Genomic DNA, 23603 nt, shown 5'->3' on the forward strand with positions numbered 1-23603 from the left:
TAAATTTGAGAGCAAATGAAAAAAATCTAGGGAGATTGGGAGAGAGAATAGAGAGATAATAGTTGAGGTCTACCCAGAGCTGATGAATATATCAATCAACAGATTCAAGAGACCCAACAAATCCAAAACCGGAAAAACATAAATTCTTGACAAGAGTCATAGTTAGAATGCAGAACATCATCAAAAGTTACCATTACAAGGCTGGGATCACACCTGTAATGCTAGCACTTTGGGAAGCTGAGGTGGGAGGATCACTTGAGGCCGAGAGTTCAAGACCACCCTGGTCAAACAGAGCAAGACTCCATCTGCCCCCATCCTCGCCAAAAAAAAAAAAAAAAAAAAGGATGGACTTGGTGATGCATGTCTGTAGTCTTAGCAACTGGGGAGGCTGAGGCAGGAGGATTGTTAGAGTCCAGCAGTTCGAGGTTGCAGTGAGCTATGATTGTAGCATTGCAGTTCAGTCTGGGTGACATAGTGAGACCTTGTCTCTAAAATAAACAAGCAAAGAAACAAACAAAAATGAATGAAAAGATAATCCACAGGCTGGGAGAAAATACTGTATATGCAAAGCAACTATCTTACCAAGGGCTGGTACCTAGAATATATAAGGAAGTGCTCAACTCAATAATGAAAGGACAAACAACATAAATAAAAATGTACAAAACACTTAAACAGTCACCTAACAAAATGCAGGTATATGAATGGTAGATACATGAATGTCCACAATAAAAGGTACACAATGTCATTAATCATCAAAAAGTGCAAATTAAAACTTCAAGAAAATACTGCTACATACCCATAAGAGTGGGTAAAATGAAAAAGTATGGCAAAAATGACACTATTAGAATAACTCATAATAAATTAATTTAGCAAAGTCCTAAAATGTAAAGTTTTATTTTTTGTTTTTTGCTATTTTGTTTGTTTGTTTGTTTTGTTTTTTGACACAGAGTCTTGCTCTATTGCCAAGGCTGGAGTGCAGTGGCATGATCTGGGCTCACTGCAACCTCTGCCTCCCAGGTTCAAGCGATACTTGTGCATCAGTCTCCCAGCTAGCTGGGACTACAGATGCGCATCACCACGCTTGGCTAATTTGTGTACTTTTGCTAGAGATGGGGTTTCACGATGTTGGCCAGGCTGGTCTCAAACTCCTGACCTCAAGTGATCAGCCCGCCTAGGCCTCCCAAAATGCTGGGATTACAGGTGCGAGCCACTGAGCCCAGCCTAGAATAGAAGGTTAATATATAAAAAAACTGTTTTATATTCTAGCAAATGGAAAGTGGAAAATGTTTAACAAATTCCAAATACAGTAAATATGAAAGATAAGGAATAAATATAACAAAAGTCATCTAAAATCTCTATAGTAGAAATTTAAAAATATTAGTAAGATAAATTAAAGATCTAAACAATCAGAAAGCTACCCTATGTTCATGAATTGAAAGACAATATTGTTGCCAGGGCGTGGTGGCTCACGCCTGTAATCCCAGCACTTTGGGAGGCTGAGGCAGGCAGATCACTTGAGGTCAGGAGTTGGAGATTAGCCTGGCCAACATGGCGAACACCCATCTCTACTAAAAATACAGAAAAATTAGCCTGGTGTGGTGGCGTGTGCCTGTAGTTACAGCTACTCAGGAGGCTGAGGCAGAAGGATCACTTAAACTCAGGAGGTGGAGGTTGCAGTGAGCTGAGATGGCATCACTGCACTCCAACCTGGGCAACAGAGTGAGACTTTGTCTCAAAAAAATAAAAAAATAAAATAAATAAATAAATGAAGGGAGAAACAAATAATTCAACAACAATAGTTGGATAGGCCAGGCACAATGACTCACACCTGTAATCCCAACGTGGTGAGAGGCCAAGGCAGGAGGATCACTTGAGCCCAAGAGTTCAAGACCAGCCTGGGCAACATAGTGAGACCCTGCCTCTATAAAACTAAAAAATTTAGCTGTGTGGTGTCACCTGCCTGTAGTCCCAGCTACTTGGAAGGCTGAGGTGGGAGGATAGCTTGAGCCTGGGAGGTCAAGGCTGCAGTGAGCCATGATCATGCCACTGCACTTGAGTCTGGACAGCAGAGTGAGACCCTGTCTCCAAAAAAAAAAAAGAATTGTTGGATACTTCAACACACTACTCTAAATAATGAGTAGAAAAACTAAGCACAAGATCAACAAGGAAATAGAAGATTCGAACCACATTATAAACTAATTATATTTAATAGACAGCTACAGAACCCACCAATCATGCTTCTTAACTGCATGTGGAACATTCTCTAGGATAAACCATATGCAATAAGCCTCATTTTAATATAAAGGTTTGAAATAATATAAAGTATATTTTCTAAATATGGAATGAAATTAGAACTGAATAACAGAAGAAACTTTGGGAAATTCAAAAATACATGGAAAGTAAACAACATACTCTTTAATAAACAATGCTTCAAAGAAAAATTCACAAGAGAAACAAGAAAATACTTGGACATGAAGAAAAGGGAGATATATCACCAAAATTTATCAGATCCAGCTAAAGAAGTACTGAGAGGGAAATTTATAGCTATAAATGCTTTCATTACAAAAGAAAGCTCTCAAATCAATAACCTAAACTTCAACCTTAAGACACTGGAAAAAGAAGAGCAAACTAAACTTTGAAGAAGCAGATAGAAGGAAAAATAGAGATTAGAGTGGAAATTAATTAAATATAATATATAGAAATACATAGAACAATAAACAATAACAGCAAAAGTTGGTTCTTTAAAAATTAACAAAATTCACAAACCTTTAGTTAGATTGATCACAAAAAAGAAGGAACAGTCAAATTCCTAAAATTAGAAATGAAAGAAGACACATTATTTCCAACCTGATAGAAATAAAATGGACTTGGCTAGGTGTGGTGACTCACGCCTGTAATCCCGGCACTTTGGGAGGCCAAGGCAGGCGGATCACCTGAGGTCAGGAGTTCGAGACCAGACTGACCAATGTGGTGAAATCCCATCTCTACTAAAAATACAAAAATTAGATAGGCGTGGTGGCAGGCACCTGTAATCCCAGCTATTAAGGAGGCTGAGGCAGGATAATTGCTTGAACCTGGGAGGCGGAGGTTGCAGTGAGCTGAGATCCTGCCATTGCACTCCAGCCTGGGTGACAACAGCGAAACTGTGGCTCAGAAATAAATAAATAATAAATAAATAAATAAAATGCATTAGAAGGGGATACTATAGACAATTCTATGCCAACAAATCAGATAAACTCAATGAACACATTTTTATGAAGACACAAACTACTGATACTGACACAAGAAGATATTAAAAACCTCAATGTACCTGTAACATATAAGGAGATTGAAGGGGTAATTTTAAATTTTGCCACAAAGAAAATCATAGGCCCAGGCAGGGCACGGTGACTCAGGCCTGTAATCCCAGCACTTTGGGAGACCGAGGCAGGTGGATCATTTGAGGTCAGGAGTTCGAGACCAGCCTGACCAACTTGGTGAAACCCCATCTCTACTAAAAATACAAAAAAAATAGCTGGGCATGGTGGTGGCCACCTGTAATCCCAGCTACTCGGGAGGCTGAGGAAGGAGAATTGTTTGAACCTGGGAGGCGGAGGTTGCACGCAGTGAGCTGAGATTGCTCCACTGCACTCCAGTCTGGTCTGGGGAAAAAAAAGAAAGAAAAAGAAAGAAAATCATGGGCCCAGATGGCTTCATTAGTAAATTTATTTTCATATATGTAAAAAAAAATTTTTTTGAGACAGAGTCTCACTCTGCTGCCCAGGCTGGAGTGCACGGGTGCCATCTCAACTCACTGCAACCGCCGCCTCTCAGGTTCAAGCGATGCTCATGCCTCAGCCTCCCAAGTAGCTGGGATTACAGGCACCCACCACCATGCCCGGCTAATTTTTGTATTTTTTGCAGAGACGGGGTTTCTCCATGTTGGCCAGGCTGGTCTCAAATTCCTGGGCTCAAGTAATCTGCCTGCCTTGGCCTCCCAAAGTGCTGAGATTATAGGCGTGACCCACTGTGCTCAGCCTAAAAAGATTTTTTTTTTGAGACAGAGTCTCACTCTATTGCCCAGGCTGGAGTGCAGTGGCGTGATCTCGGCTCACTGCAACCTCCAACTCCCAGGTTCAAGCGATTCTCCTGCCTCAGCCTACCAAGTAGCTGGGATTACAGGTGTGCACCACCATGCCTGGATAATGTTTAGTATTTTTAGTAGAGACAGAGTTTCACCATGTTGACCAGGCTGGTCTCGAACTCCTGACCTCAGATGATCTTCCCTCCTCGGCCTCCCAAAGTGCTTGGATTACAGGAGTGAGCCACCGTGCCTGGACCAAAAGATTTTTTAAAAAGAATTAATACTTATTCTTTACATGTACTTTCAAATATTAGAATAGAAAGAATCACTTCACAATTCATTCTATGAAGACAGAATTACCCAGACATCAAAACCAGAGAAGAAAATTAAAGGAAAAAAAATTACAGACCAATATGACTGATGAGTACAGACACAATAATCTTCAGCAAACTACTAGCAAAATAAATTCATTAACATATAAAATGGATTTTATAACATGGCTAAGTTTTATTTATCCAAGGAATCCAAAGTTGGCTTAATATCTAAAAATTATTATACTACATAAAAATCAATAGAATAAGGGACAAAAACATGATCATCTCAATAGAAGCAAAAAAATGCATTTGACAAAATCCAACAAGCTTTCATGATAAAAACACTCAACAGATTAGGAACAGAAGGGAACTTACTCAACTCAGTAAAGAGCATCTATGAAAATCCCACATATTACTTTACATTTTACTTAAAAGAAAAAGACTGAATGCTTTCTCCCTACAGTCAGGAACAAGACAAGAGTACTACTTCCATTCAATATTGTACTGAAGGTTCTAGCAAGGACAGCTGGACAAGTAAAAGAAGTAAAAGGCATACAGAAATGAAAGGAAGAAATAAAACTATCTTTATTTGCCAAAGACATGATATTGTATATAAAAAATCTGGCCAGGCACAGTGGCTCACACCTGTAATCCCAGCACTGGGAGGCCGAGGTGGGCAGATCACCTGAGGTTGGGAGTTCGAGACCAGCCTGGTCAACATGGAGAAACTCTGTCTCTACTAAAAATACAAAATTAGCTGGGCATGGTGGTGCATACCTGTAATCCCAGCTACTTGGGAGGCTGAGGCAGGAGAATCATATAAACCGGGAGCGGAGGTTACGGTGAGCCAAGATCACGCCATTGCACTCCAGCCTGGACAACAAGAGCAAAACTCCATCTCAAAAAAAAAAAAAAAAAAAAGTCTTAGTGAATCCATGTGGTCACAGTGGCACACACCTGTAGCCCTGGCGACTTGGAAGGCTGAGGCAGGAGGATCACATGAGCCCAGGAATTCAAGGCTGTAGTGCACCATGATCACATCTGTGAATAGCCATTGTACTCCAGGCTGAGCAACATAGTGAGACCCTGTCTCTTACAAGAAAATCATAAGGAACTCACAAAAATCTATTTTTCTTTAGAGATGGGGTTTCACTGTCACGCAGGCTGGAGTGCAGTGGCCACACTGGAAAGCAGTGGTGCGATCCGGCTCGTTGCAGCCTCAAGCTCCTGGGCTCAAGTAATCCTTCTAACTCAGCCTCTCGGGTAGCTGGGATTACAGGCGTGTACCACCATGGCCAAATAAGTTTTTTATTTTTTGTAGGGATGTGGTCTCGCTTTGTTGCTCAGGCCAGCCTTGAACTCCTGGCTTCAAGTGATCCTTCCATTTTGGCCTACCGAAGTGCTGGGATTCCAGGTGTGAGCCACCACGACTGGCCTACAAAAAAACTATTACAACTAAAAAAAAAAAGTCAACCAGTTTGTAAGATACAAACTTAATATACAGAAAGCAGTTGTATTTCTATACACATGTAACATACAATCCAAAAATTAAATTAAGAAGTATCCCATTAAAAAGCTTCAAAAAGAATAAAACGCTAAGGAATAAATTTAACAAAAATAAATAAATAAAAATCATACTCTAAAAATTATAAAACATTGTCCAAAGAAATTAAAGATCTAAATAAAGTGAAAGGTAGATATACCATGCTCATGTATTGGGAAGACTTAATTTTATTTATTTATTTATTTATTTATTTTGAGATGGAGTCTCGCTCTATTGCCCAGGCTAGAGTGCAGTGGGGTGATCTTGGCTCACTGCAACCTCTGCCTCCTGGGTTCAAGCGATTCTCTTGCCTTAGCCTCCTGAGTAGCTGGGATTACAGGCATCCGCCACCATGCCTGGCTAATTTTTGTATTTTCAGTTGAGACGGGGTTTTGCCATGTTGGCCAGGCTGGCCTTGAACTCCTGATCTCAGGTGATCCTCCTGCCTTGGCCTCCCAAAGTTCTAGGATTACAGGCATGAGCCACTGTGCCCAGCCCAAGACCTAATATTTTTAAGATAGCAATTCTTCTCAAATTCATCTACAGATGCAATGCAATCACTACCAAAATCCCAGTCACGGCTGGGGACGGTGGCTCACCCCTGTTATCTCAGCACTTTGGGAGGCTGTAGGTGAGAGGATTGCTTGAAGCCAGGAGTTCGAGACCAGCCTGGGCAACAAAATGAGACCCCAATTTCTGCAAGAAATACACACACATAAAAAACAAACAAACAAAAAAAAACACCAAACCAAAAATACTCAGTCAACTTTTTTTTTTCAGAAATTTATTTGCTGATTCTAAAATTCATATGAAAATTCAAGGGACCCAGAATAGCTAAACGACCTCAAGAAAGAGGAACAGAATGGAGTGGAGCTCAGAGCTGTGGAGAGGAATGAAGCTGAGCAGCTGGGTTAGCCTGGCCAAACCAGTGGAGCACAGACGTGGGTCAAGCGCTGGTGAACATATGCTTTTGACACATTAGAGACTTTTTTGATCATGGATGATGAACATATACCAGATTTTTCAAGTTTAAAGGATGAAACTGCTTATTGGAAGGAAATGTCCTTGAAGTACAAACATAGCTTCCAGGAAGCTTGAGATGAGCTAGTTGAATTTCAGGAAGGAAGCAGAGATTTAGAAGCAGACTTGGCAGCACAATTAGCACAGCCTGAACAAAGAAATAGAGACTTGCAACTTTATAGCCAAAGTCTGAAATATGAAGTGGAGGCATTGAAGGAGAAACCAGAACATCAATATGCACAGAGCTACAAGCAGGTCTCAATATCAGATGATTTAAGTCAGATGTGGGCCATTAAGGTGCGGTTGCTTAAGTATGTGAGAGAGCTGGAACAGGCCAATGATGACCCGTAGGAAGCAAAAAGGGCAATAATAGTTTCACTAAAAGACGTTGTTTTTGTTTTGTTTTGTTTTGTTTTGTTTGAGACGGAGTCTCGCTCTGTTGCCCAGGCTGGAGAGCAGTGGTGAGATCTCGGCTCACTGCGACCTCCACCTCCCAGGTTCGCTGTGTTGACCAGGCTGGTCTCGAACTCCTGACCTCAAGTAATCCACCCGTCTTGGCCTCCCAAAGTGCTGGGATTACATGTGTGAGCCACCACACCTGGCCTTCACTGGAAGACTTTGAACAAAGGCTAAATCAGGCCATTGAATGGAATGCATTTTTAGAAAGTGAACTTCATGGAAAGGAATGTTGTCGGTCTCTGTACAGAGGTTAAAAGATGAAGCAAGAGATTTAAGGGCAAGAACTAGCAGTTCAGGAAAGCAAGTAACCAGAAAGTTGGCTCCTACTTCTCCAACTCTAGATGGTGAAAAGATAGATTCCACTGTCCAGGGATCACTCTTTTTGCCAGCCACTCCTATTGGCAAAGGAAAGGAAAACAGTTTTCCTTCCCGAAAGCTACACTAAGTGGTTTTGGTACCAGTCCACTAACTCCTGCTGGGCTATCAGCATTAACGACCGTGGGGGATCTCTTAGGAAAATTAGGGACTTTACAATCCTAATTAGCAGCTTGCAGAAATTTTGCAAAGGACCAAACATGAAAGTCCTATATTTCAGGAAATGTTAACAGTGGGGTGCTGAATGCCAATTGCACAAGAGTCTCCCAATCAGATGAAGGGCAAGAAAAAGTCATATTTCCGGCCAGGCAGTAATCCCAGCAGTTTGGGAGGCCGAGGTAGGCGGATCACTTAAGGTCAGGAGTTCGAGACCAGCCTGGCCAACATGGTGAAACCCCATCTCTGCTATAATTACAAAAATTTGCTGGGCATGGTGGTGGGCACCTGTAATGCCAGCTACTCAAGGGGCTGAGGCACAAGAATCGCTTGAACCCAGGAAGCGGAGGTTGCAGTGAGCCTAGATAGCACCACTGCACTCCAGCCTGGGTGACAGAATGAGACTCTGTCTCAAAAGAAAAAAAAAAAAAAGGCCAGGCGCCCTGGCTCACGCCTGTAATCCCAGCACTTTGGGAGGCCAAGGCAGGCAGATCACTTGAGGCCAGGAGTTCGAGAACAGCCTGGGCAACATGGTGAAACCCTGTCTCTACTAAAAATACAGAAATGAGCCCGGTGTGGTGGCGCATGCCTGTCGTCCCAGCTACTGGGGAGGCTGAGGCAGGAGAATCGCTTGAACCCAGGAGGCGGAGGTTGCAGTGAGCCGAGATTGTGCCACTGCACTCCAGCCTGGGCGACAGAGTGAGACTGTCTCAAAAAAAAAAAAAGTCACATTTCCTACATTGTTCATAATGCAGTAAACGGCTTTAATCCAGCTCCTCCTTCTCCTGGTCTGCACTCCTCATGCCTGCTGCCAGCACCGGGTATGCTGCCTTTCAGTGTGAGTGCTTGGCCTCCAAGTGGGGGCTCTTGCCCTCCTCCAACAACCCAATACACCCATGCCTCACCCCTTGGTGCCGGGGCCCAGCCCCATGCCCCTCCAACTGCCTTCCCACCGCTGGCAGGGGGCTGGCTGCATGCAGCGGCGGCTGCTGGGCCCTGCCTAGCCCCAGGACTCTGCACAATATCAATACTGGCTATTTTCTCTTCTTACCATAGTGAAGTTGGCTTCATATGATTGCACTTGTGTGGGTCACAAGGTGATGCATCTGTGTATTACTTGGTCACTGGATGGAGAAGTACCCATTCATCACACCTGCTTCATAGCCCCCACTCTGCTGTACTGACAGGATTTACTTGTGTTAGGACATTGCAAATCTTCTAGAAGTTCTCCACCAAATCAGGTCAATGTGTGCCTTCTTTCTGAGCTCCCACTCAAGCATCTTCAGTGCTCATGATCATGTGTCCCCCAGCTCCACCCCTCACTGTTCGGGCCTGTTTCTGGCAAAAAGTCAGGAAGGTTACTGAATTAGAGAAAATTTTCTGGACCTTCTGATTTTACTTAAGCAGTTACCATTCCATGGACTTGCCTCCCAAAGCAGCAAAATGCCTGTCAGAGCCCCAGATGGCAGGAGACTCTGGGGCCTGGGCACACAGACTAAGCCTCTGTGCTGTCTTCTTCTCTGTGTGCCTCAGACTCGGTGGGTGGAGAGCTGGCAGGCAACCTCTCACCAGCTTTCCAGTCCTTCAGGTCTATGACATCTTCAGACCTTTTTTCTCCTCTGAGGGCTAGCCCAGTTAGTTTTGGAAGGGTTGAGTAGCCTGACTCCAGGGCTGGCTGGTGCCGGCTCCTGGGGGGCGGACTCACCAAAAGTGGTTGTCTCTGTGCATTGCTTGATCACTGTCATGCTGCATTTAGTGTTTACATTTGCTTCATTGTATTGGGTTGGTGCAAAAGTAATTGCGGTTTTGCCATTACTTTTAATAAATGAAATGCATTTTTAGAAAGTGAACTTCATGAAAATGAATGTTGTTAAACCAAACACCGCATGTTCTCACTCATAGGTGGGAATTGAACAATGAGAACACTTGGACACAGGAAGGGGAACATCACACACTGGGGCCTGTCGTGGGGCGGGGGGAAAGGGGAGAGATAGCATTAGGAGATATACCTAATGTAAATGACGAGTTAATGGGTGCAGCACACCAACATGGCACATGTATACATATGTAACAAACCTGCACGTTGTGCACATGTACCCTAGAACTTAAAGTGTAATTTAAAAAATATATTAAAAAGTCAAAAAAAGTCTCAAATAATTAAATAAAGTCCTCCAGTATTTCTCATCCTCAAAAAAAAAAAAAAAAAGAAAATGAATGTTGTTGGTCTCTGTACAGAGTTTAAAAGATAAAGCAAGAGATTTAAGGGCAATTACTGTCGCACCAACCTAATACACAGGTTTGTAAACATGACTAAGATATTTATATATAACTTGTGTTTTATAGATTTTATTTATTCAGAACTCATACGGCATGTTAATGACTTACGATAGTGTCCTACTCTGGGCAACTGTGTAGGATCATAACACGGTTAAAAAAACACTTCCCCTCAAAAAAAGTCTTTTAGTGTAGATACAATAAATTTCATAGAAAAAAAAGAGGAACAGAGTTGGAGAACTGACATTTTCTGATTTTAAAATTCACTAGAAAAGTACAACAATGAAAACTGTGTTGTTTTGGCATAAGAATAGACATATAGATCAATGGAATTTAATTGAGAGTTCTGAAATAAAGCTTTACTTTGATAGTCAGTTGATTTCAACAAGAATACCAAAACAATTCACAGGAGAAAAGAAGTAGTGTTTTCAACAAATGATGTTGGAATAACTGGATATCCAGCTGCAAAAGTTGAACTTAGACCTTATCTTATACCATATATGAAAGTTAACTCGGCGGCCCTGTCTGGGAAGTGAGGAGCACCTCTGCCCAGCCGTCCCGTCTGGGAAGTGGGGAGCGCCTCTGCCCGGCCGCCCCGTCTGGGAAATAAGGAGCGCCTCTGCCCGGCTGTCCATCATCTGGGATGTGCGGAGTGCCTCTGCCTGGCCGCCCCATCTGGGAGGTGTACCCAACAGCTCCGAAGAGACAGCGACCATCAAGAATGGGCCATGATGACGATGGCGGTTTTGTCGAAAAGAAAAGGGAGAAATGTGGGGAAAAGAAAGATCAGATTGTTACTGTGCCTGTGTAGAAACAAGTAGACATAGGAGACTCCATTTTGTTCTGTACTAAGAAAAATTCTTCTGCCTTGGGATGCTGTTAATCTTACCCCCAACCCCGTGCTCTCTGAAACATGTGCTGTGTCAACTCAGCATTAAATGGATTAAGGGCAGTGCAAGATGTGCTTTGTTAAACAGATGCTTGAAGGCAGCATGCTCGTTAAGAGTCATCACCACTCCCTAATCTCAAGTACCCAGGGACACAAACACTGTGGAAGGCCACAGGGACCTCTGCCTAGGAAAACCAGAGATCTTTGTTCACATGTTTATCTGCTGACCTTCTCTCCGCTATTATCCTATGACCCTGCCACATCCCCCTCTCTGAGAAACAACCAAGAATGATCAATAAATACTAAAAAAAAAAAAAAAAAGAGCTTATCAATCAGAAAAAAAAGAAAGTTAACCCAAAATCATAATAAACCTAAAAGTAAGTGCTAAAACCATAAAATTTTCAGAGGAAAATATAACTACAAATCTTCATGACCTTAGATTAGGTATGATACCAAAAGCACAAGCAACAAAAGATAACCAATAAATCAGGATTCATCAAAATTAAAAATTAAATATCAAAATTAAAAATACTGCCATGTTTTATATGTGTCTCTAAAAGTTTATGAGTCAGAAACTCTTTTTTTTTGAGACAGAATCTCACTCTGTCGCCCAGGCTGGAGTGCAGTGGTGTCACTATGACTCATTGGGCTCACCTGGAATTCCAGGTGTCAGCCACTGTGCCTAGCCTATGTATTGGAAACTTAATCCTTTTTCCCTCATGAATGGATTAATGTCACTATCATGGGAGTGGGCTTGTTATCATGAGAGTGGCTTTGCTATAAAAGCAAGCTTTCTGTGGCCTCTTGCTCTTGTCCTCTAGCCATGTGATGCCCTCTGCCATGTTATGACACAGTAAGAAGGCCCTCACCAGATGCTGGTGCAATGCTCTTGGACTCCCTAGCCTCCAGAACCATGAACTAAATAAACGTATTTTCTTTATAAATTACCCAGTCTGTGGTATTGTTATAGCAACAGAAAATGAACTAAGATAGATACTATAAAGAAGTTGAAAAAGCAACCCACAAAATGAGAGAAAATATTTGCAAAGCGTATTTCTGTTAAGAAACATGTACCTATAATATATAAGGAACTCTTAAAAACTCAACAATAAAAAGACTACTCAATTTAAAATAGGTAAAGAATTTGAATAGATATATCTCCAAAGAAGCTACATAAATTGTCAATAAGGAAATGAAAAGATGCTCAACACCATGTAATTGTGATATCTGTGACATTTGTGAAATGCAAATCAAATCCAAAATTATATATCACTTCACACCCACTAGGATGACTATAATTAAAAAAATATGCAATAACAAATGTTGGTAATGATGTGAAAAAAATTGAAGGCTTCATACATTGCTAGTGGAAATGTAAAATGGCATAGCTATTTTGGTAAATGGCTTGAAAGTTCCTCAGAAGGTTAAACATGGAGTAACCATAAGACCCAGCAATTTCACTCCTAGATACATACTCAAGAGAAATGAAAACTTATGTCCATGTACTACATGCAAAAGTTCACAGCAGCATTAATCATAATAGCTGAAAAATGGAAATAACCCAATGTTCATGAGCTGATGAATGGATAAGCAAAATATGGCATGTCTGTACAATGGAATATTATTCAGCTGTAAAAAGGAATTAAATGCTACATTCATGCTATAGCATGGATGAAACTTGAAAACACTATGCTAAGTGAAAGAAGCCCACATATTTTATGATTCTATTTATATAAAATGTCCAGAACAGGCAAATGTATGGAGACAGAAAATAAGTTAGTAGTTTCCCAGGGCTGGTGGTGGGCAATGGGGGATTTGAGGATGATGGTTAAGGGGTGCAGAGCTCTTGTCTGGGACAATGAAAGTGTTATAAAATTGATTGTGGTGATAGATGCATATCTCTGTGAATATATCAAATATCAGTCAATTGCACACTTGAAAGGAGTGAATCATAGGACATGTGAATTATATCGCAATAAAGCTGTTACAAAACCCCTGAAGTTTCATTTATTTGCTTAGTTTTTCCAGGGAAGACATCAAACTCAGAATTAATTTGTTTTTTGAGACAAGGTCTCATTCTGTTGCCTAGGCTAGAGTTCAGTGGTGCAATTGTAGCTCACTGCAGCCTTAACCTCCTGGGTTCAAGTCATTCTCCCACCTCAGCTTCCTGAGTAACTGGGACCACAGGTACGCACCACCATATTTGGCTAATTATTAAGTTTTTTGTAGGGACAGGTTCTTGCCATCCTGCCCAGACTGATCTCAAACTCCTGGCTCAAGCAATCTTCCCGCCTTTGCCTCCCAATGTACTGGGATTACAAGCACGAGCCACCACACTTGGCCCTGAAGTTTTTCTTTCTCTTTCTTTCTTTCTTTCTTTCTTTCTTTCTTTCTTTCTTTCTTTCTTTCTTCTTTCTTTCTTTCTTTCTTTCTTTCTTTCTTTCTTTCTTTCTTTCTCTCTCTCTCTTTCCTTCCTTCCTTCCTTCCTTCTTTCTTTCTTTCTCTTTCTTTCCTTTTTTTTTGTGACAGGGTCTCATTCTGTCACCCAGGCTAAAGTGCAGTGGCATGATCACAGCTCACTGCAGCCTCAACCTCCCTGGGCTCAGGTGATCCTCCCACCTCAGCCTGTGGAGTAGCTGGGACCACAGTCACCATGCCTGGCTAATTTTTTGTATTTTTTGTAGAGATGGAGTTTCGCCGTTTTTCCCTGGCTGGTCTCAAACTCCTGAGCTCAAGCAATCCATCTGCCTCAGCCTCCAAAAGTGCGGGGATTATAGATGTGAGCCACCATGGCTGGCCCCGCTGAATTTTTTTTTTTTTTTTTTTGAGACGGAGTCTTGCTCTATCGCCCAGGCTGGAGTGCAGTGGTGCAATCTCGGCTCACTGCAAGCTCTGCCTCCCAGGTTCACGCCATTCCCCTGTCTCAGCCTCCCGAGTAGCTGGGACTACAGGCACCCGCCACCACGCCTGGCTAATTTTTTATATTTTTAGTAGAGACGGGGTTTCACCATGTTAGCCAGGATGGTCTCAATCTCCTGACTTCGTGATCCGCCCACCTCGGCCTCCCAAAGTGCTGGGATTACAGGCTTGAGCCACCGCGCCTGGCCTGAAGTTTTAATAAAGCTATTTTCAGACATAAAGCCACTGAAATAATTCATTTCCAGTAGACCCACACTACAAAAAATATTTTAAAAATTTCTTCAAGTGATAGACAAATGGCACCAGTCGGAAACCTGGATCTATACACAGAGCACACAGGAATGAAAAGCCTTAGAAAGGGTAATTACATGTGTGAATAGAAAGACCTTTCTTTCTTATTATTTAAATAAAATAATACGTGTTAAATAAAATAATAACAAAAAACTTAATAATTAGCCAAAAATGGTGGTGCTTACCTGTGGTCCCGGCTACTCAGGAGGCTGAGATGGGAGAATGACTTGAAGGCTGCAGTGAGCTACAATTGCACCACTGAACTCTAGCCATGGCTGGGTAAGGTGGCTTACCTGTAATTCAAGCACTTTGGAAGGCTTGAGGTGGGAGGATCACTTGAGCCTAGTAGTTTGAGACCAGACTGGGCAATATAATGAGGCCCTGTCTCTACAAAATACATATATATATATATAATATATATACACACACTATTATATATATACTATATATAATATATATAGTGTGTGTATATATACTATATATAATATATATAGAGTATGTATATATTATATATAATATATATAGAGTATGTATATATTATATATACTATATATAATATATAGAGAGTATGTATATATTATATATACTATATATAATATATAGAGTATGTATATATTATATATACTATATATAATATATAGAGAGTATGTATATATTATATATACTATATAATATATAGAGAGTATGTATATATATTATATATACTATATAATATGTAGAGAGTGTGTATATATATTATATATACTATATATAATATATAGAGAGTGTGTATATATATTATATATACTATATATAATATATAGAGAGTATGTATATATATTATATATACTATATATAATATATAGAGAGTATGTATATATATTATATATAGTATATATAATATATAGAGAGTATGTATATATATTATATATAGTGTGATATGTATATATATTATAATTATACACACATTATATATTATATACATACTATATATAATATATATAGTGTGTGTATATATATTATATATATACTATATATAATATATATAGTGTGTGTGTGTGTGTATATATATTATATATATACATTAGCCTGACATTGTGGTGCGTGCCTATAGTCCCAGGTACTTGGGAGGCTGAGGTGGGAGGATTGCTTGAGCCCAAGAGGTTGAGGCTGAAGTGAGCCGAGATTGTACCACTGTACACCACTGCCTGGGTGACAATGTGAGACCCTGTTTCAAAAGAAGAAAACAGCAACAATGTATGACAGAGTTTATAACATATGTAGAAGTAAAATGTATGACAATAAGGGCACAAAGACCAGAAGGGAGAAATGGAAGCATCCTCATACTGGTAAATACAGGTCTCATACTGTGAATCTAACAGCATAAATCATTTGACGGTAGACTGTGATATATTAAAACTATTTAACATAAACCCTAAAGCAATCACTATACCAACACAACAAAGAGTTATAGCCAATAAATTAACAAGGATAAAAAAATGGAATGATTGGGGCCGGACATGGTGGCTCATGCCTGTAATCCCGGCACTTTGGGAGGCTGAGGCTGGTGGATCACCTGAGGTCAGGAGTTCGAGACCAACCTAGCCAACATGGTGAAACCCCGTCTCTACTAAAAATACAAATATCAGCAAGGGGTCGGGTGCCTGTAGTCCCAGTTACTTGGAAGGCTGAGGTGGGAAGATTGCTTGAACCTGGGAGGTGGAGGTTGCAGTGAGCCGAGATCATGCCACTGCACTCCAGCCTGGGTGACAGAGTGAGACTCCATTTCAAAAAACACAAACAAACAAAAAACATAGAATGATAAGAATAATAAGAAAGTCAGAAAAAGAGATGAAGGGCAGCAGAATCAGATGGAACAAATATAAAACAAATTGCAAGATGGTATATGTAAATCTAATCATGTCAATACTCTTTTTAAATGTGAATAGTCTAAACATATCCATTAAAATACAAACATTATTTGGATAAAAAAGTAATAATCAACTATATGCTGTCTATTAGAAACTCATTTTAAGTACGAAGATCTAGCCTGGCACAGTGATGTGCACCTGTGATTCTAGCTACTTGGGAGGCTGAGGAGGGAGGATTACTTGAGCCCAGGAACTCAAGACCAGCCTAGGCAACACAGCAAGACCCCATCTCAAAAAAAGGTCTATTATATGAAAAGTAACAGGATAGCAAAATATATACTATGCAAACACGAATTATGCTGGATTATCTACATTAATTTCAGAAAAAAGTAGAGTTCAGAGCAAGGGCTATTATTAGGAACAGATATTACATAATAATAAAAGGGTGAGTTTGGTTCCTTCAAACTATGAGGCAAAACTGATAGATCTAAAAGAAGCAATAGAACAAAAATAAAAGGAGCAATAGATAAATCTACAGGTATAGTTGGAAACTTCAACACTCCTCTCTCAGTAATTGATAGAACAAGAAGGCAGAAAATCTGTAAGAATACAGATAACATGAAGTATATTATCAACCAACTTGACCTAATTGATAACACTCCACCCAACAACAGCAGAAGAGACACTCTTTCCAAGTGCACTTGAATCATTCACCAACACAGACTGTATTCTAAGTCACAAAACAAACCTTAACAAATTTAAAAGAATATAAGCCACACAAAATATGTTCTCAAACCAGAAGGAAACTAAATAAGAAGTTGATAACAAAATGATACCTTGAAAAATTCCCAAATATTTGGAAACTAAACAGCATACTTTTTTATTTTATTTTTATTTTTATTTTTATTTTTTTTTTGAGACAGGGTCTCATTCTGCTGTGCAGGCTAGGGTGCAGTGGCGCCATCATAGCTCACTGTAACCTTGAACTCCTGGGCTCAAGTGATCCACCCACTTCAGCCTCCAGAGTAGCTGGGATTACAGGTGTGTGAAACCATGCCTGGCTAATTTTTCAATTTTTTGTAGAGATGGGGGTTTCTCCATGTTACCCGGGCTGGTCTCGAACTTCTGGGCTCAAGTGATCCTCCTGCCTCGACCTCCCAAAGTACTGGGATTACAGGCAGGAACAACCGTGTCAGACCGGTTTCTGCATTTTTAAGATCTGTAAAAACCCAAAACAAAAAGACATAAAAGAATAATATGCAACAGAGACAATTGATGGTCTACATAACCTAAAACATTTACTATCTAGCCTTTTACAGAAAATATTTGGCAACTTTTGATTTAGAGGACTGATTCTCTGACAGTTGTTTGTTTTTGAGACGGAGTCTCACTCTGAAGCCCAAGCTGGAGTGCACTGGCACGATCTCAACTCACTGCAATCTCGCTTCCTGGGTTCAAGCAATTCTCATGCCTCAGCCTGTGGAGTAGCTGGGATTACGGGATGCCCCACCCCACCCAGCTAAGCTTTGTATTTTTAGTAGAGACAGGGTTTTGCTATTTTGGCCAGGCTGGTCTCGAACTCCTGACCTCAAGTGATCCGCCCGCCTCGGCCTCCCAAAGTGCTGGAATTACAGGAGTGAGTCATGGCGCCAGCCTGATTCTCTGAGAGTTTTAAAGATATTTTTACATAGTCATTGTTCTGATGAGGTCTCCTAAATTCTCTTGGGTCAGTTTGAACACTTAAATTTTTCTAAGAAACAGTCTATCTCCTTGATGCTTTCAAACTTATTTGCATAGATTTGTACATAGCACTTTCATGTAAATTAAGAACAAAAACCAATTTTCCATTATTATTCTTGGCCTAAATTTCTTTTATTGTTATTATTATTATTATACTTTAAGTTTTAGGGTACATGTGCACAATGTGCAGGTTAGTTACATATGTATACATGTGCCATGTTGGTGTGCTGCACCCATTAACTCGTCATTTAGCATTAGATATATCTCCTAATGCTATCCCTCCCCCCTCCCCCCACCCTGCAACAGTCCCCAGAGTGTGATGTTCCCCTTCCTGTGTCCATGTGTTCTCATTGTTCAATTCCCATCTATGAGTGAGAACATGCGGTGTTTGGTTTTTTGTCCTTGTGATAGTTTACTGAGAATGATGATTTCCAGTTTCATCCATGTCCCTACAAAGGACATGAACTCATCCTTTTTTATGGCTGCATAGTATTCCATGGTGTATATGTGCCACATTTTCTTAATCCAGTCTATCATTGTTGGACATTTGGGTTGGTTCCAAGGCTTTGCTATTGTGAATAGTGCCGCAATAAACATACATGTGCATGTGTCTTTAGAGCAGCATGATTTATAGTCCTTTGGGTATATACCCAGTAATGGGATGGCTGGGTCAAATGGTATTTCTAGTTCTAGATCCCTGAGGAATTGCCACACTGACTTCCACAATGGTTGAACTAGTTTACAGTCCCACCAACAGTGTAAAAGTGTTTCTATTTCTCCACATCCTCTCCAGCACCTGTTGTTTCCTGACTTTTTAATGATTGCCATTCTAACTGGTGTGAGATGGTATCTCATTGTGGTTTTGATTTGCATTTCTCTGATGTTCTTGGCCTAAATTTCAATTCCATCTTTACCACTAACCAAATTTCCAAGCAATTTGGAGCAAATAATTTACCTCTTTGGAGTCTCATTTTCTTGCAAAATGGGAATAAGAATAAAACCTACCTCATAGAATTTTTGTGAAGATAAGGTACAAAAATGTACGTGCAATTAGTTTGTAAAATAGTAGAGTTCATACAGATGTTAGTTAATATTTTTAATCTGCTTAAATGCAGTCATTTCATATATGTGAACTTTTCCTTTTAATCTTGAGATGTTATCCTTGAGTGGGAAGATATGGGATCAGACCTAATTGTGAGGAGAAATGGCAGAGAATGTGCTTATGGATGCTAACAAGTGGGTACATGTGGTGGTCAATAGAAGGTCTCTTTGGATTGCTTTTATTTTCTCAGTGAAGTAGGGGGCAAAGTTTTCATCTGAAATTCAGGATTGGAGAGGAGACATTGAAGTTTTGAGGAGAAAGAAGGTATGATATAATCTTTAGGTGAGTGGGCAAGTAAATGGACTTAAGAAATTTGTGTGATCACCAGGCAGCATTAAAGGTCTATGAAGCTTTGTGGTCCCTTAAAGTGAGACCAGTCAGCAAAGTTGTATGTTTTTCTCTGATTACATTTAGCTGACGATGCAAACACCAAGTATACAGAGTGTTGGGTTTAACCAGGTCTGTACTCTTGCCAGATGAGTGCAATAAAAGCAAAAGACGGGTAAGGGAGTTGAGAATGTTGCAAAGAAACGATTGTGGTGATTGCCAGTGGAGTTTAAACTGAATAAAGAGAAAAAAGTGGACATCAGGGGGATGAAAGACAGTAAAACTGTGGCAAATCAGTGGATTGTAGGTCTCAGTAGGATCGAAGTGTAGGCGTGAGTTGGTCTTGTCTCTTTCCCTGAGCTTTTATTGCTTGCTTTTTCTTAGACCTCGTTTCACATACATTAAAGCTTTGTGCTTTTCTGAGAATCCACACATGGACAGAGGTAGGAAATGATTTGGAGGGCTGGACTGAAGAATTAACTATATTTTAAATTTGTGTAGGCTGGGAGCAGTGTCTCACACCTGTAATCCCAGCGCTTTGGCAGGCCAAGACAGGAGAAGCACTTGAAGGCCTGAGTTTGAGGCTGCAGTGAGCCTCAAAAAAATAAATAAATAAATACACACATACATACATACATACATCTGCATCCAAGTAGTTAAGATATTAGTGAGTCATCTACTCATCCTAAGGGACTGCATGCAATGTGTTAGGAACTCAGTGGCCCCTGCTGCCCTTGGTCATGCCCACTCATAGGATTCTCTGTTCCCAATCTTACTAGAGAGGAAGCTTTAAAATGATTCCCGTGTGGTTCATCTTTCCTTCCTTTTTTTCCTTTTCCTTTTTCTTTTCTTATTTCTTTCTCTTTCTCTTTTTTCTTTTCTTTCTTTCTTTTTTCTTTTCTTTTCTTTCTTTCTTTCTTTTTGTCTTTCTTTCTTGAGTTGCTCTGTTGCTCAGGCTGGAGGGCAGTGGACTCACTGCAGCCTCAACCTCCTGGGCTCAAGCAATCCTCCTGCCTCAGACCCCCAAGTAGCTGGGACTGCAGGCACCTGCCATCAGGCCCGGCTAATTTTTGTATTTTTTTTATGGATATGGGGTTTTGCCATGTTGCCCAGGCTGGTCTCAAACTCTTGGCTCAAGTGAGCTGCCTGTCTCAGCCTCCCAAAGTGCTGAGATTACAGGCATGAGCCACTGCACCTGTGGAATTTGTATGCTTATTCACTACATCAAAAACACCTCGTGTGGTGTTTTTTATATTAAAGTTTACCTCAAACTTTAACATGGGAAGCATGGGAAGTATTGAGTTGCTGTTGCCTACTCCTAAGGGTATCCTTTCCTTGCTATTCTTCCTCTTTCCTTGTCAGGTTCGTCCTTCTCAAGAAAGCGATGGGGGAGGGGTGGAAAGTAGGAGTGTGTAGTACAACAGACACACTGCTCTTTGCACTGTGTGTCATTTTAATGGCAACCTAACTGCGTAGGTTTTGTTTGCTTTTCAGAAGTGCACTTTTTAGATGAACTCATTCAGAACAAACATTGACCATACATTCGTCCACAGTGGCCCCATGTTCACCTTTTTTTCAGTTACAAAAAGGGAAGGCATTGCTGCCAAGAAGCAAGGTAGTGAAGGACCAGAAAAAAAGGCAGAAGGAACAACAGAAAACAGCAGGGGAAGGAACACCTCCTGTTGGCTAGCTACATACGTTCACCACTCAGTTTATCCAAGTTCCATTTCATTCCTCGGCTTCCCTCGGCCCCTTGGCCTGACTTTGCTGACAGAATAGTTTTATGTCACCTTCCAACTGCCTGACCCCAAGGCTTTCCATCTCAATTCATGGGCCTTGCTTTCTCCAATCCATCACTAGCAGTGTGGGTTGATTTTGTCTTACTCAAAAACGAAAACATTCTGGCCAGGTGCAGTGGTTCACACCTGTAATCCCAGCACTTTTGGAGGCCGAGGCAGGAGGATAACTTGAGGTCAGTAGTTCAAGACCAGCCTGGCCAACATGGTGATACCCCATCTCTGCTAAAAATACAAAAATTAGCTGAGCTTGGTGGCACGCGCCTGTAATCCCAGCTACTCAGTAGGCTGCCGCATGAGAATCACCTGAACCTGGGAGGCGGCGGTCGCAGTGAGCTGAGATAGCACCACTGCGCTCCAGCCTGGGCGACAGAGAGAGCCTCTATCTCAAAAAACACACACAAAAAAACAAAAACAAAACAAAAAAACCCCACATTCTAACAACAGACACAGAACACTTAACTTCATATTTTTATATAACTATGTGTTCTCAATTTTTACAACAAATGTAAATTTTTTAGTTTAAAATTTTATTTATTTTTAAATATTTTTATGTAAGAAAAAGTAAAAGTTCTTGTCCTACCATCTTTGTGTGGTATCTGTCTGTCTGTCTCTCACACAGGTCACTCAAGTTAATGGGAAAGAACAGGAGGCCAAATTCTGAAGTTATAAATAATAGAAAATAAAAGATCTTCTGTCTTCAGTGAGGGAATAGATGAGAGTATGGAAGGGCAAAATCGGGTGGGGAGGGGCAGCAGACATGTGTTTCTTATTTTTTAAATATTTATTTATTTATTTATTGAGATGGAGTCTTGCTCTGTTACCCGGGCTGGAGTGCAGTGGCTCGATCTCGGCTAATTGCAACCTCTGGCTCCTGAGTTTAAGCAATTCTCCTGCCTCAGCCTCCTGAGTAGCTGGGATTACAGGCACACACAACCATGTCTGGCTAATTTTTGTATTTTTAGTAGAGATGGGGTTTCCCCATGTTGGCCAAGTTGGTCTTGAAATCCTGACGTCAGATGATCCGCCCACGTCAGCCTCCCAAAGTGCTGGGATTATAGGCATGAGCCACCACACCTGGCCAAACATGTGTTTCTATTGTAAATATTAATAGCTAACATTTAACTCAGTCCTCACAACTCTATTAGGCAGCTATTGTTATCTCCATTTTACCGATGATGAAACTGAGGCATGGAGAGATTTAGTAACTTGTCCAAAATGACATGATTTACTAATGATGGAGTTGAGTTTCAAACCTACATAGTCTGGTTCCAGAGTTTGTGTGCTTATTCACTACATCAAGCTGCCTCTTTGAAAATGTAAAGATAAAAAGTAAAGAAAAATGAAAGTAAAATTGCTTCCTTGACACTCCTACTACCACCACTATTTTTCAGATAACTGTCGCCTTGCGTTTAGAGTAGGCATCAAATACCTTTCAAGCCCTGCCTTGTATTCTTTCCATCTACCACTATGTAGGCAGGTTCAACCTGACAGTACTTGCCTACACTGTGTTTTATCTCACAGAAGTCCACAGGCTTCTTCTTGCCTGTGGGAAACTGTTCTAATATTCTGAAGCATGCACAAGTCTGGAGGTGAAAGGGAATTAACACTGCACATAGTGACTCCTGACCAATGGGATACAGGAGCTGTAGAGAGACTCCTACTCTTCTGTCCCTCTAGTGGACAACTGTGAATTGCATTCTACATGGCTCCTCAGTGGGATTGACCCCCAGGTGCCCAGCTGGAAATATATTCTTTTAACGACTTTCCTTCCTTTTCTGCTTCAGACTTTCATGTTCTGCACTCCTGTTACATGGGATGACTTCCCAATATCAACACCAACATGAAAGTCCTTGTCTCAGGCTCTGCCTTCTGGAGGAAATCCAGGAATAGACAGACAACTGCAGCAATAAGATACATTTTACTTTATTGTTGGCATTTTACTTTCTCATATATTTTCTCTTTCAAGCCCCCCAAAATTCCTTTGAATTAAGTTAGTACTGATATATTCCCATTTTTAAAAAATAGAGACAGAGTCTCAGCTCACTGCAATCTCCACCTCCCGGGTTCAAGCAATTTTCCTGTCTCAGTCTCCTGAGTAGCTGGGATTACAGGCGCCTGGCACCACGCCTGGCTGATTTTTGTATTTTTAGTAGAGACGGGGTTTTACCATGTTGGCCAAGCCATGTTGGCCTGACCTCAAGTGACCCACCCGCCTCAGCCTCCCAAAGTGGTGGGATTACAGGCGTGAGCCACCTCGCCCGGCCTGATATATCCTCCCCTGCCCCCCAACCTTTTTTTTTTTTTTTTGAGACGGAGTCTCACTCTGTTGCCCCAGGTTAGAGTGCAGTGGCACAATCTTGGCTCACCACAACCTCTGCCTCCCAAGTTCAAGTGATTCTCCTGCCTCAGTCTCCCAAGTAGTTGGGATTACAGGCGCCTGCCACCAAGCCTGGCTTATTTATTTTTATTTTTTGTATTTTTA

General features: G+C 40.9%; 1 pseudogene; it reads left to right on the forward strand.

The window, feature by feature from the left end:
• The first annotated feature begins 6916 nt into the window (after positions 1 to 6916).
• On the forward strand, positions 6917 to 8089 carry LOC107970992 (nuclear distribution protein nudE-like 1; annotated as a pseudogene).
• Positions 8090 to 23603: the final 15514 nt, after the last annotated feature.

This window comes from Pan troglodytes, chromosome X (assembly GCF_028858775.2).
Source record: "Pan troglodytes isolate AG18354 chromosome X, NHGRI_mPanTro3-v2.0_pri, whole genome shotgun sequence".
Taxonomy (NCBI): domain Eukaryota; kingdom Metazoa; phylum Chordata; class Mammalia; order Primates; family Hominidae; genus Pan; species Pan troglodytes.